This window comes from Lissotriton vulgaris, unplaced genomic scaffold, assembly GCF_964263255.1.
Source record: "Lissotriton vulgaris unplaced genomic scaffold, aLisVul1.2 SCAFFOLD_509, whole genome shotgun sequence".
Taxonomy (NCBI): Eukaryota; Metazoa; Chordata; class Amphibia; order Caudata; family Salamandridae; genus Lissotriton; species Lissotriton vulgaris.
This window is the reverse complement of record NW_028247190.1, coordinates 473,996-486,398: the sequence shown is the minus strand read 5'-3', so window position 1 is coordinate 486,398 and position 12,403 is coordinate 473,996. Positions and strand designations below refer to the sequence as shown.

General features: G+C 48.0%; 1 protein-coding gene across 2 annotated transcripts in view; it reads left to right on the top strand.

The window, feature by feature from the left end:
• Positions 1–1,101: 1,101 nt before the first annotated feature.
• The window catches only part of SEMA3F (semaphorin 3F), a 371,011-nt gene continuing 359,709 nt past the window's right edge, over positions 1,102–12,403 (top strand). The window contains exon 1 of one of the 2 annotated variants that reach the window (XM_086949651.1): positions 1,102–1,736. The gene's annotated coding sequence lies outside the window, so the exon portion shown is untranslated. The remainder of the gene's footprint in view (positions 1,737–12,403) is intronic. The other variant, XM_086949652.1, reaches the window with a different exon arrangement.

Below are 12,403 nucleotides of genomic sequence, written 5' to 3'. Positions count from 1 at the left end.
GCGCATCGGCAGGTGCCCCATAGCACGACTGGGCGCTCGCCAAGTGAGCTCCTGATAAGGAGAGCGGTGAGAGATGTTCCAGTGAGTGAACAGTGGATGCTTGGAACGACAGATGGAGACATGGTTCAAGCCAAGAGGAAGGGGAGCAATGATCGAGCCAGCCAACGCCGAAAAGCAAGGAAGGCGGAATGGAACTCAGTGTGGGAGACCAGGTGGTTGTGAGAAACAGACATCCAGGAACAAAGTTCAGAAATCCATTTGAGAGAGAGGTCTGGGAGGTCGTCGGAATGAAAGGAACAAAGAGGAGATCGGCAAGTGTCAAGGAGCGTGTCGTGGTTTAAAAAAGTAATGTAGTAACAGGAGGTTGGAAGTAGTGGGTCGCAAGAGAAGAGAGACCATCACAGGAGCCCCTAACAGGCCGTCGGCACCGGTACCACTGCACCTGCTGCACCCACGGAAGTCACGACCAAAGAAAGGGTTCCAAGCAACGCAGAGCTACGTAGCACGTGCTGCTGCTCGTTTCTGCAGACAGCTAGGTTGGCATTAGTCATCCGTTGTCTGGTCGCCTGTAGTGTAAAGATTTGATAGCAGTTTGTCCTATGTGAAACTAATTTAGATATTATCCTCTGAATTACGTGTTCCGATCGCATCACGGCATCCTGCTTTCTGTAATCCGAGTTGAATTGGACCCCACGGGCTCAACGCTGTTCTTTGTACATTTCCAAGGTGCCATAATTTCAGGCTAGAGTTTATTTACGCATTTGCCCAGCCTTAATTAAACTCTGTAAATCATGCAATGAGAAAACCTTTGGCAGCACTTCTGCATCTGGATGCCACGCTCATAAAGATTCGTGAAGTTGAATTAAGATGCCTATGGCAAGGGGCCGAGCTGTGCAAACCAAAGAAGCTTCCCCGCGCGCGCTCACCTTGCTGATCAGAGGAATGAGGGAGAACAGGTGAGGGGCGGAGGGCAGGGCCTGCGGAGAGGCGGGGCACTTTCGGCCACACCCCTTCCAGCACAGAGGTGCGGTTATGCAGATCGCAGGAGCTGAACGTCCAATGGGATGGCGGGGGCGCGTCGAGTCTCGGAGAGAGGGCGGCGTGCGGCTGAGCGCTCTCAGTGGGAGTGTAGCCCGGGCAGAGAGGTGTCTGATCCCGTGGCTGTGCCCTGGAGTCTGCCACATAAACTGCAGCGAACCGATCTTCAATCCCGGACTACCTGAGCTATGGGGAGTGGCGCTCAGTGACAACGGAGCGCCTCGAAGTGAGCTCGGCGCGCTTGTAACATTGGAGTACATCTCAACCCGGAATACCTTTGAGTGAACGTGGAGTGCACTCCCCCGGTGAACCCTGAGCTCCGCTCACTCAGCTGGAGCACCTTTAAGTGTGCTCGGAATACTTTTAAGTGGGCTCGGAGTAGTTCTCAACCAGGACTGTCTTTCCAGTGTGCTCTTGGGTTCGGACCACATGCGTGTAGGCATTGGGCATAGACCACTGTGAGGCTTGAGTTACCCGGACTGCCCAGTGTTGCTGGAGTGTCCATTCCTCGGTGCCAGCATCAGTGTGCACACCCTGCGGCGGTGTGCGCCCCCGGCGAGCTCCGGGTCTGGATGTAGAACGCCGTCCCCCCACGGATTGCCAGTTTCTTGCCCTTGGAGGTGCCCTCTGACCCCCATCTGGGGGAGTGCGGCCGGCATGAAGCCGTAGGCGTGAGGAGGAGAGGACCCCCTGCCCAGGTATGTGTGGGTTCCCACCCGGAGGGAATCTTCCGGCCTGGGGCTCTAGATCGGCTGAGGTAGTAAAAGGGAAGGAGTTAGCTTGAGTGAGTGAATGAATGAATTAATGTTTGGACAGGGATTATATTAACCTGGGGCAGTGACTGAGATGCGGGCATTTGAGAGGTCCGATCCAGCCAGGAGGATTGAGAGCCGTGGTTTGCGGCTGAGGGCTTTATAAACGCGGAAGCCACGCGAGCTTTCAGCTGCTAACAACATGCTCTTTATTACATATATTTTCTTGTTCCATCCTCTGCAGTGTTTGGGCCCATCGCATCAACATTGGCACCTTTTACCCACCCCTCTGTGTCCTTTGTCTCGGTTTGTGTTAAGGACATTACGCGGCGACAGAACCGAAGAGTTTTGCACCGGTACTTGCAATCGCTCGTCGGTGCAAAACAGCAAAATGTTCTTTTGCACTGCGGGTCCAGCGAAAATTCTATTGGCAACCTGCCCCTAGAGCAGGGCGAGCTCTGTCACAGATGCAGTGACTTTCACCCGGCTTTTAATGTCTCTGTACTCTAGTCTCACCTCTCACTCTATTGCCCCCTTCACAGCACGCCCAGTTTTAATCTTAGAAAACCTTTGCGTTTTCCAGCTGACTGCGGTCGGCTGTCTTCGTTTCTGTTAATAAAAACCTTCTCTTCTGTGTTCCGATTGTCGTCCCTTTTAAAATTTGTTTCTGTTTCCCTCGAAATCTCCCCGTAAATTGGAAGTTCACCTTTTCCCTTATTTTCAATAATCAGCTATGTTTCCTTTCACCATAATGTGTCTCTACAGTATGTTCTCTGCACCAGAAAGCTAGTTCTTCCCCAGCTCTCTTTGGTGCACCTCTGTTCTGTGACCTTATGCCCTCCGCCCTCATCTGTAGCTCGGTCCATCCCTGCGGTGATCCTGGCGGTGGCCTGAAGTCCACAGGTGTGGTTTGCCGCCCCCTCTCCCTACATTCACCGCTTGCCTCTCTCTCCCTTCTGCTAGTGCCCCTGCCTGCGGCTCGTTTCCTCGCCTTTCTGATGGCTCGGTTTTCCCCAGTGTTCCACAATGTTGTTCAAGGCCTTCCTTTTTGTGTTTGTCTGCTGTTTCTTCCCCTTTCTCTTCTTGTATTTAAGCCTTCTTTACTTGTGTTTCAGCCTGTATCTCGATTTCTTCTGTTTCATCCTGTTTCTGATATTGTCCTTGTGCTTCAGCCTGTGTCTCTTTCCCTTGTGCTTCAGCCTGTGTCTCTCTTTCCCTTGTGCTTCAGCCCGTGTCTCTCTTTCCCTTGTGCTTCAGCCCGTGTCTCTCTTTCCCTTGTGCTTCAGCCCGTGTCTCTCTTTACCTTGTGCTTCAGCCTGTGTCTCTCTTTCCCTTGTGCTTCAGCCTGTGTCTCTCTTTCCCTTGTGCTTCAGTCTTTGTCTCTTTCCCTTGTGCTTCAGCATGTGTCTCTTTCCCTTGTGCTTCAGTCTGTGTCTCTCTTTCTCTTGTGCTTCAGCCTGTGTCTCTTTCCCTTGTGCTTCAGCCTGTGTCTCTCTTTCCCTTGTGCTTCAGTCTGTGTCTCTTTCCCTTGTGCTTCAGTCTGTGTCTCTTTCCCTTGTGCTTCAGCCTGTGTCTCTCTTTCCCTTGTGCTTCAGCCTGTGTCTCTCTTTCCCTTGTGCTTCAGCCTGTGTCTCTCTTTCCCTTGTGCTTCAGCCTGTGTCTCTCTTTCCCTTGTGCTTCAGCCTGTGTCTCTCTTTCCCTTGTGCTTCAGTCTGTGTCTCTTTCCCTTGTGCTTCAGCCTGTGTCTCTCTTTCCCTTGTGCTTCAGTCTTTGTCTCTTTCCCTTGTGCTTCAGCATGTGTCTCTTTCCCTTGTGCTTCAGTCTGTGTCTCTCTTTCTCTTGTGCTTCAGCCTGTGTCTCTTTCCCTTGTGCTTCAGCCTGTGTCTCTCTTTCCCTTGTGCTTCAGTCTGTGTCTCTTTCCCTTGTGCTTCAGTCTGTGTCTCTTTCCCTTGTGCTTCAGTCTGTGTCTCTTTCCCTTGTGCTTCAGCCTGTGTCTCTCTTTCCCTTGTGCTTCAGCCTGTGTCTCTCTTTCCCTTGTGCTTCAGCCTGTGTCTCTCTTTCCCTTGTGCTTCAGCCTGTGTCTCTCTTTCCCTTGTGCTTCAGTCTGTGTCTCTTTCCCTTGTGCTTCAGTCTGTGTCTCTTTCCCTTGTGCTTCAGTCTGTGTCTCTTTCCCTTGTGCTTCAGCCTGTGTCTCTCTTTCCCTTGTGCTTCAGTCTTTGTCTCTTTCCCTTGTGCTTCAGTCTGTGTCTCTCTTTCCCTTGTGCTTCAGCCTGTGTCTCTCTTTCCCTTGTGCTTCAGCCTGTCTCTCTTTCCCTTGTGCTTCAGTCTGTGTCTCTTTCCCTTGTGCTTCAGTCTGTGTCTCTTTCCCTTGTGCTTCAGTCTGTGTCTCTTTCCCTTGTGCTTCAGTCTGTGTCTCTTTCCCTTGTGCTTCAGACTGTGTCTCTTTACCTTGTGCTTCAGCCCTTTTCCCTTGTGTTTCAGCCTGTCTCTCTTTCCCTTGTGCTTCAGCCTGTTTCCCTTGTGTTTCATCCTGTGTATCCCTTTCCATTGGGTTTCAGGCTGTCTCTCTTTTCCTTGTAATGCAGCATGTATCTTTGTCTCTTTTCCTTGTATTTTAGGCTGGGTCTTTTTCCCTTGTGTTTCAGGCTGTCTCTTTCCCTTGCGCTCCAGGCTGTGTTTCTTTATCCCCTGTGCTCCAATCTGTGTTTCTTTATCCCCTGTGCTCCAAGCTGGGTTTCTTTATCCCCTGTGCTCCAAGCTGGGTTTCTTTATCCCCTGTGCTCCAAGCTGGGTTTCTTTATCCCCTGTGCTCCGAGCTGGGTTTCTTTATCCCCTGTGCTCCGAGCTGGGTTTCTTTATCCCCTGTGCTCCGAGCTGGGTTTCTTCTTCCTCTGTGCCTCTTGCTGTGTTTCTTCTCCCCCTGTGCCTCGGGCTGTGTTTCTTCTTCCCCTGTACCGCGGGCTGTGTTTCTTCTTCCCCTGTGCCCCGGGCTGTGTTCCTTTCTCTTGTGCTCCAAGCTGTGTCTCTGCTCCCTTCGTTTCAGCATGTGTATTTGTCCTTTCCTTTGTGTTTCGGCCCATCACTATATCGTTTCTCTGTATTCCAGGCGGTGTCTCCATTTCTGTTGAATCCCAGCCTGTCTCTCTCCTTCTTGCGTTGTCTCACATGGATGTGTCTCTTACCCCAGAAATGTTTTAAGGCGTGGGAAATGTGAGCAATTTGCTACCCCCCCCCCCCCCCCCCCCCAAGCACGGGAAAATGAACTTTCTTTATTTTTAATCCTTCTATTCCGTTATCTAAACAGCCCCCCCCCCCCCTACCACCAACTGTCTTTCTACCTTTTGCAATATTAAGGATTTTGAGGTTCTAGATATATTTCAGCAGTTATTGTGTGACCCTATAAAAGTGTAATGTGAATGTAATGAATCATTGTTTGCTATATTGCAGTCTTGAATTAGGACATGGGTAGTAAAATTAAAATTAGTTCTGATCACGGGTCTCAAATATATCTTGGCCGAGCCCACTCACCCTCCCCCCCAAAAATCCTTAGCGTGACACTGCCTCCCCTGCTGTACCCCTCTCCTTGTGCCTGCTGTGTCCCATGACCTAGTAGGTGACTCCTTCCCCTTAGAAGGGTCAGTGCCTGTGACACTGACCCTTCCAAGGGGCCAGGGTGTGTTGTAGCCCCTGTAATGTCCAGAGTCTTGCTCCGCTCTTCTAATGTGCATTCCTGTGATCCTGTCCCTTGCCCCTGTATTTCCCCTTTACCTCCAGCCTGTAGCTGTGTTCCTTTCTCACTTGTGCTTCACTCACTTCCTTGCACTGGTGTTTTTAGTCCGTAGTTCTTTCGCATCCTGCGGTGTCTCACACGCCCCGGTGTCATCCTGTAGCCTTCCGTATGCTGAAGCGCTGTCCCTTCCCTTGGGTTCCCGTATGTGATCACCCCCGCCCCCACAGTACCCCGCTCGTCTGTTCGTGCTTCAGGTTGTCTCGCTCTCTCCTCGCCCTGTGGTCCCCGATAGCGCCTTCCCTGTCCCAGTTGTTCGTACCGCTCCGGGTCCCACGCGTGATTCCTCCCCCTCCCACCACCGGTTAGGTGGTGGGAGGGGGAGGTGACCCGTTCAACTGGTGCAGCCATCGCCCCGTGGCCTCTTTTGTCCTTTCACCACTGCACGGTCGCCTGTGGATGTGCAACGTTTCCTGGGTCGGTTTACCTTGATTCTGTCCTTTCATCCATCCTGCCCAGTTCTATCTCCAGTTATCCTGTCTGTGGCTCTGTCCATTTCCTCGGACATCTGTCTTTTTATCGCGCTATCTCTGCCCTGCCCCCTTCTTTCTCACCTATTGGTTGGTCTGATCACTGCAGGTTTCACACTGCGCCCCGTTTGTTCCACCATAGGCGTAAGTTCACGCTCGATCATGTACCCTTCACCCTGTCCCATTTCCTCTGTAGCACTTTCGTCCTGTCGTTCGTCAACAGTCCAGTAGCACTCCATATATGTCATTGCCCCGATAGCTGTCTTTTCTTCTGCCCTGTCCTCACACCTTTACTCTCTCGCAGCGGCTCGCCCGTGGTTTCCCTATGAGCTCCTTGCAGCCTGTTTGTCGCTTTATAGGTTTCCCCCATAGCCCTCCGCTCTCGTGTTCGGTGGCACCCCTTGCGTTCTCGCAGCTCCCGCTCCATTTCCATGCCATCCCGGACCCGACCCGTTGTAAATAGACTGACGACGTCCCGACAGCTCTCCTACCTTCTGAATCCACGAGGAGTGGGGTCTGTTTTCCCCGTTTGGAGGCGCTATAAGCATTCTATGTTCATATTGCCAAATGTGGTGACACTCGACGTATGGATCGGCTCATTTGTTGCCGTTCAACGTTTCTTTAGAGAAACGAAATAAACGCTCGAGGAGATGTTAAGAGTTCGAACTCACTCAAAGCCGCCTCCGCCTTTTATCTTCGGAGGTCGAAGAAACCGGACAATTAATAGCAGCATGAAGACTTGTTGGTTACAGCGCTTAGAAGCCGCTGATATGTAGCTTGAAACACTATAAGAAAGCATTATTATTAGTTGCCCCCCTGTTTCTCCCAGTTTATTGGCCTTACTATGCAACACACGTGCCTCACGGTAGGCAGGGCCGCATATACCACGCTCCTGTTACTTTCCCATAGCACGCGCTAATGGTGACTTCCTTGCTTATATCGGCCTTTCTAGCTCATTATCTCACAGCTCTGCCTTGCTCCTTCCTACAAGTTTACTCCATCGTCCTCTCTTCCCCTCAGAGGCCGCCCTCTCCACATCAGTCCGCCCCACAAGAGCAACTCTGCCCGCAAACTGGAACCACCGCTTCGGAACTAATTAAAATTTCCAATTGCAAAAATACATTAAGCTAATAGAAGCGAGCGAGCCATTTACAAAACGAGGGCGGCGCCTACCGGTTAACCCGCTCCATACCGGCACGAGGCCAATGCAGCTCGTGCAATTATTCAAATGCGCTTAACTTCCGGCAATATATCTGACAGGTGAAGTTCAAGGTACGCTGCAGTTTTTCTCCCATCTTGGAAAGTGCGGGGCCCAATATTTTCGTTAAGGCAACGCTACGCTGCCGCCTAGGGCGCCAGCCGTTTGTCGCTTAATGCCTGACTACCCCTAGAAGAATAAATACAATATGCCGCCGTTGATGGGACGTCAAAAATCCTTACACAATCTTTGATAGTTTCCCTTGCGCAGTTAAAAAGGCTGCACGCTGTTCATTCGGGGTCGTAGCTTCCTTTGGGGCAGCAGGTGCAGTGGTACCCGGGCACATAGACGTGAGATGGCCAACCAGCGATGATTTGGCCGTTTCTTTCCTTGCACTAGGTAGGTAGGGCCCATGGCACACTGGCTACGCTTCTGGGTGTTCTTCTTAGTTCTATTTAGCACATTGGGCTGAATATGGGGGTTCACATTGGAAAGTTGGGGGGGCGCCATCCCTTTATTTGAAGTACCCACTTCCCATTTGGTGGCTGAATCGTGAGATTAGCTGTTCTTCTAAAAACTACATGAAAACATGCTATGATTACCCCCCACCCCCAAATTGGTTAACTTCCATAGGGTCCTCTTCCTGGCCGTGCAGACTGAGGCAGCCCCTTGGTGTCCGATTCCTGAACTTTATTTCAGGAATCAAGTATCCAGGAAAACATTTTTTAGCGGGTCATACTCATAAAACATGTAAGTTACATCTATGGCAAGAGTATGACACAACTAATCTTTTGTCTTTGCACTTTGCATACTCACAAACACCAAATGTAAACCGATTAATAAGCGGTGCTCAGTTTTTTTTCTTTCCACATAATACTAATTTAATTGGTTTATTGACTTTTACCTATGTCTCCTCGTGAATTTGCCACCATATTGCAAGCAGGGCATCTTCAGAGCCTGGGAGTGGTAAGGGAAAACTAGCGGTAATGGGATGATGGGGGGAGGGTAATAGGTTTAGGAGTCTGTCTGGGAACCATATCAGGAGTTGGTGGCTAACCAACACTCTTCTGTACGTACGTACAGTAGTGTGGAGACCAATGAGAGGTGCCTTGGTAGCGGGGTAATCTACACCCAAATATTTATACCACAGCTGGCGGGTGGCTGCCTGACCTTAGTTGGAGGGTGCGGGGGTCTGATCTTCCACTGACCCATATGATGGGTACTATTAATACTTTTCTGGAAGCACCTGGTGTTAATTCTGTACTTCATGCACTCTATGCAAATAGTCAGCGTTGCTACATTGTGCATGTGTCCGATATTGCATGTGAGATTGGGGCAGTTGGTGTTCTAATTATGAGAGTTTGAGATGTTGGTGATTGCACATGAGCATGCAATTCTAGGTGTCACGCATTCTGCTGTAGATTGTGCATGAGCTACGGGCAGCGACCTCATTTGCTCTTCACCCCTTGCTAGCTGAGCTGTGACTTACATCAGTAGTGGCCTTAACAAACATACTTTCAGAAGTAGGGAGTCCGAATGGCCTCATCTTGACTTGAAGGGTGCCCTTTTTGTGGTGGGAACTAGGCTTGTGTTGTGTAGGTAGAGCTTCAAGTCTTTGATAGGGCATTGCTTGAAAGGAACACATTGGTGCACCCCTCTTGCAGGTTATTTAGCTTGTGCTGTTAGAGAAAGGAGTAGTAAAATGCTGCCCACCACAAGGAAGGCTCTTGCCTTTACCTATAACAAAGGCACTTTGTGAATGTGATGCCCCTACCTCATGCAGGGAGCCTTCTTGGATTTTTTGGATTTAACACTCTCTGCTTAGGCTTTATCTTTAGCTCAATTATGAGTTGTACTGAGAAAAGGTGCCACTATCAGGTCTAGAACCACCAATTTCAGATGGTAGTTGCCCCCAGGACCATTCAATTGCAAGTTTTTGTCCCAGGAATGGGAATAACGTGAATCCAGGATTGCCGTATCATTTTATATATGGAGATTGACCATTCCAGGATGATTCCATTCTCATTAACCACCTGCCATGAGCAGAATCTTGTAGTGGTTTGCGGGGCTGGGGCTAGGCAGAATTTAAGGGAGGCAGTAGGTACACAGAGGGGATCCATTCTATTCCCCGGTGCTGTGGAAGGCAGTCAGTTAGGGTTGCCTACACTTGTGCCTGAAGCCTCTGCCTTACTTAAATTTGCAGACCAGCTTTCCTGGCTGGTAAAGTCATATTCTGTGCTCCCACACACAGTAAATCCTTGCACATGAACATAGGGGTAGTTGTGATCCAATGGACATAGGGATAGTTGTGATCCGATGGAGCGGTATCTTCCCTGGAGATGCTTCTCAGCCTGACTCATAACCGGCCCATAAGTGACCCACCAGCAACATCGTATATGACCTCAAGGTGCTGTGAAACTATGATTTTAACTTTGACCTTTGGTGTAACAGAAAATGGCGCCCCATCACAGAAAATTGGGATGTCTCACAGACTTATATAGTGCTTTGGTCCAGTGGGCCATCACTTCCCGTCCGTGCCATTTCCAAGGACGCCTGAGTTAGATCATGGATGGGGCCCTAGTGACTGTTTGCTCTAAATGTGTTAAGTGCTGCTGTTACTGGTCTTTTCACAAACTAATCTACTGTACTGTTGTTTCTGAACGGTGACAGCTGTTGAAAGGGCATTCCGGAAGCAAGGGTGGTTTTCTCGTCTTCTCCAGCTCTACTGGATGGAATGTAATTTTCTTTTTCTGGAATGGAAATTATTTTTTTCGCTTACAATTTTGAGATGCCTTTGCTTGTGTAGTCAAGTTCTTTATAGTGGGTCACCAATTTGCACCTGCTTACGCCTTTTTGGCCTAATTGTAGGTCCCAGCCCTGGGAAAGCTTTAACATTCTCAGCCGTATGTTAAAAAAAAAATCATGCACTGAAAAATGCACATGTAAATACCTACAGAGAGGGGATTTGGGTCACCCCTCTTCATCCATTTGTCTGCTAGACTGTCAGTCTCATTTGACTTCTGCTCACCTCCTCCTATAGCATGGGCAAAGGGTCAGATATTGGCTATGTTGCTCTGTTTATGAGACCACATTCTCCTGAACACGTTTACACATCCTCATAATAAGAAGGCAACTTCACTGCTAGGGCTGGCTGTCTGGCCAGTTCTTTCATTTGCCAGTGCTTTTTTTCTTTTTATTCTACTTCATTTTCATTTGTAAGCCATCCCATTGAGTTTAAAATGTCTTCAAGTAACAGTAATTCGAAGCCGATTTTACCTTTTTTTGCACCACTAAGAAACCTATTTTCCTGTGCATTACAATTAAAAATGGTCGGTGTTCTTTTGAGAAGTACACCTGCCTAATAGGAAGAACCCACACTGTTCTAATAAAATAATATGTGGTGGCTATATATTTCTTTAGTTTTTGTGTGCGAAAATGTTTATTGTACGCACATGGCCCCCTCGTTTATGCGGTGGAATTCATTTCCTGTTTATCTTATTTGTGTTTTCTGTGGCATATGTTTGCATTGTGAAATAAAAACAAAATGGCCATTGCAACAGCTTGTTATGGCCAGACAAATTGGTTTTGCCACTGTTTGTTTAATTTCCTACAGCAGATCGATCTTGAAATATTGATTACAACTCGAGAGGGTCCATTGAGCTACGAAGTTTGGGGTGTCCATTTCACTTGAGGGTGGGCGCTTGCAGCCATGTTATGTAAAGTTTGCATTGGGTTTGATTCACTTTCTATGACATACATTTTTTTGCATATAGGCAAAAGTGGAGGAGAATTATTATTTTTTAACCATTGAAAACAATGAGCCCTATCGCTTAATGGTTTGTCTTGCATATTACAAACCCTAACAGAAAGGAAAGTGGATGAATAGTATCTTTTACGGTATATGTATATAGACACTGTTTTTTAATTGAATTTCTTACAATGGTTTGAGATCAAATGTAGCTTTACCCACATTTTTATGGTGAGTAGCACTAAAGTGGATCCTTATGATAATATATAGCAGAAACCGAATTGTTTTCTCTGCTTTTGCCGTGATGCAATTTTTTTTTTCAATATGGACCAGAGCACTGCTTTGCTTCATTCCAAATCGCGCATGCAAAAAGTAATGAAAAAATCATATTTCCATAATTTTCACCAGTGCAAATTTTACGTGATCTGACCTTTGGTGAACACCTACAGAATGGCACTGTTCCAAAGAAAAGAGATTTTAAGAACAAGGGTCAGACTGAAGTAACATAACTTTTTTCACTGAGAACCATCAGTTTAGGTAAACAAAGGGTTACCTAAATTAATTTTGAATTGAAGAGAAAGTCCGGAGGGAGGAAGTAGCCAGAGAACATTCAGCTCTTTTATTGATTTAGGAAGCAATGCTGCTTTCTTTGGAATACCTGCTTACCACATGTAGGCTCACAGATTTTAAATAGTTGCATTGCTGTTAGTAGCGTGATTGTGTATCTGGTGTGATAAGAGCCTGGCCCAGAGGCCTGGCACACCCTTTGGTTTTAGGGTGGCAGCATGCCCTTCCCACCAGTCTAGAATGCCGCCTTATTGAAGCTGAAACCCTGACCCTTTAAAAAAACATATTGGAAGGAGTGTGGAATGTAACTGCAGAGGAGGACAGCCAGGCCCTAACTTTGTCAACGAAAGTAAACACGTCACTTAATAGTGCTAAAACAGCAGGCCAGTTTTTTTGCGCAACTAATCTATTTGCATAACACATAATTTGGCATATAGTCTTGTGTTTACATCGTTCAACCTTGGCCTTAATTCGTATTTACACTGAAATTGTTTTGGTTCAAAAATTGATTTGGGTCGTTTATTGCTTCCAGGTCAAAGTTCATTTTCGTTACAGCGTGGTTTGTGGTTTGCTACCCAGTTGCTTAGTGTCAGTCAGCGGTCTGTCTTTGGCTCGAGACCCTTCGCCTCCCTTCCGATGTCCTGTCGTTGTGACAACTTCTCTGCTTTGTACTCACCGACCCCTGTCGCCCCCTTTGCTAGTGATTATTCATGACTACTGTATTTAGTCTGACACGCACATGTTTTAGATGTAATTACTATTTTTGTCTCCAGTATTTCTGCAGGGAGGAGATGCATGCGTTCCTTTCTTGCCCTTTCTCAGAGCAAAAATGCTTTCTTACTT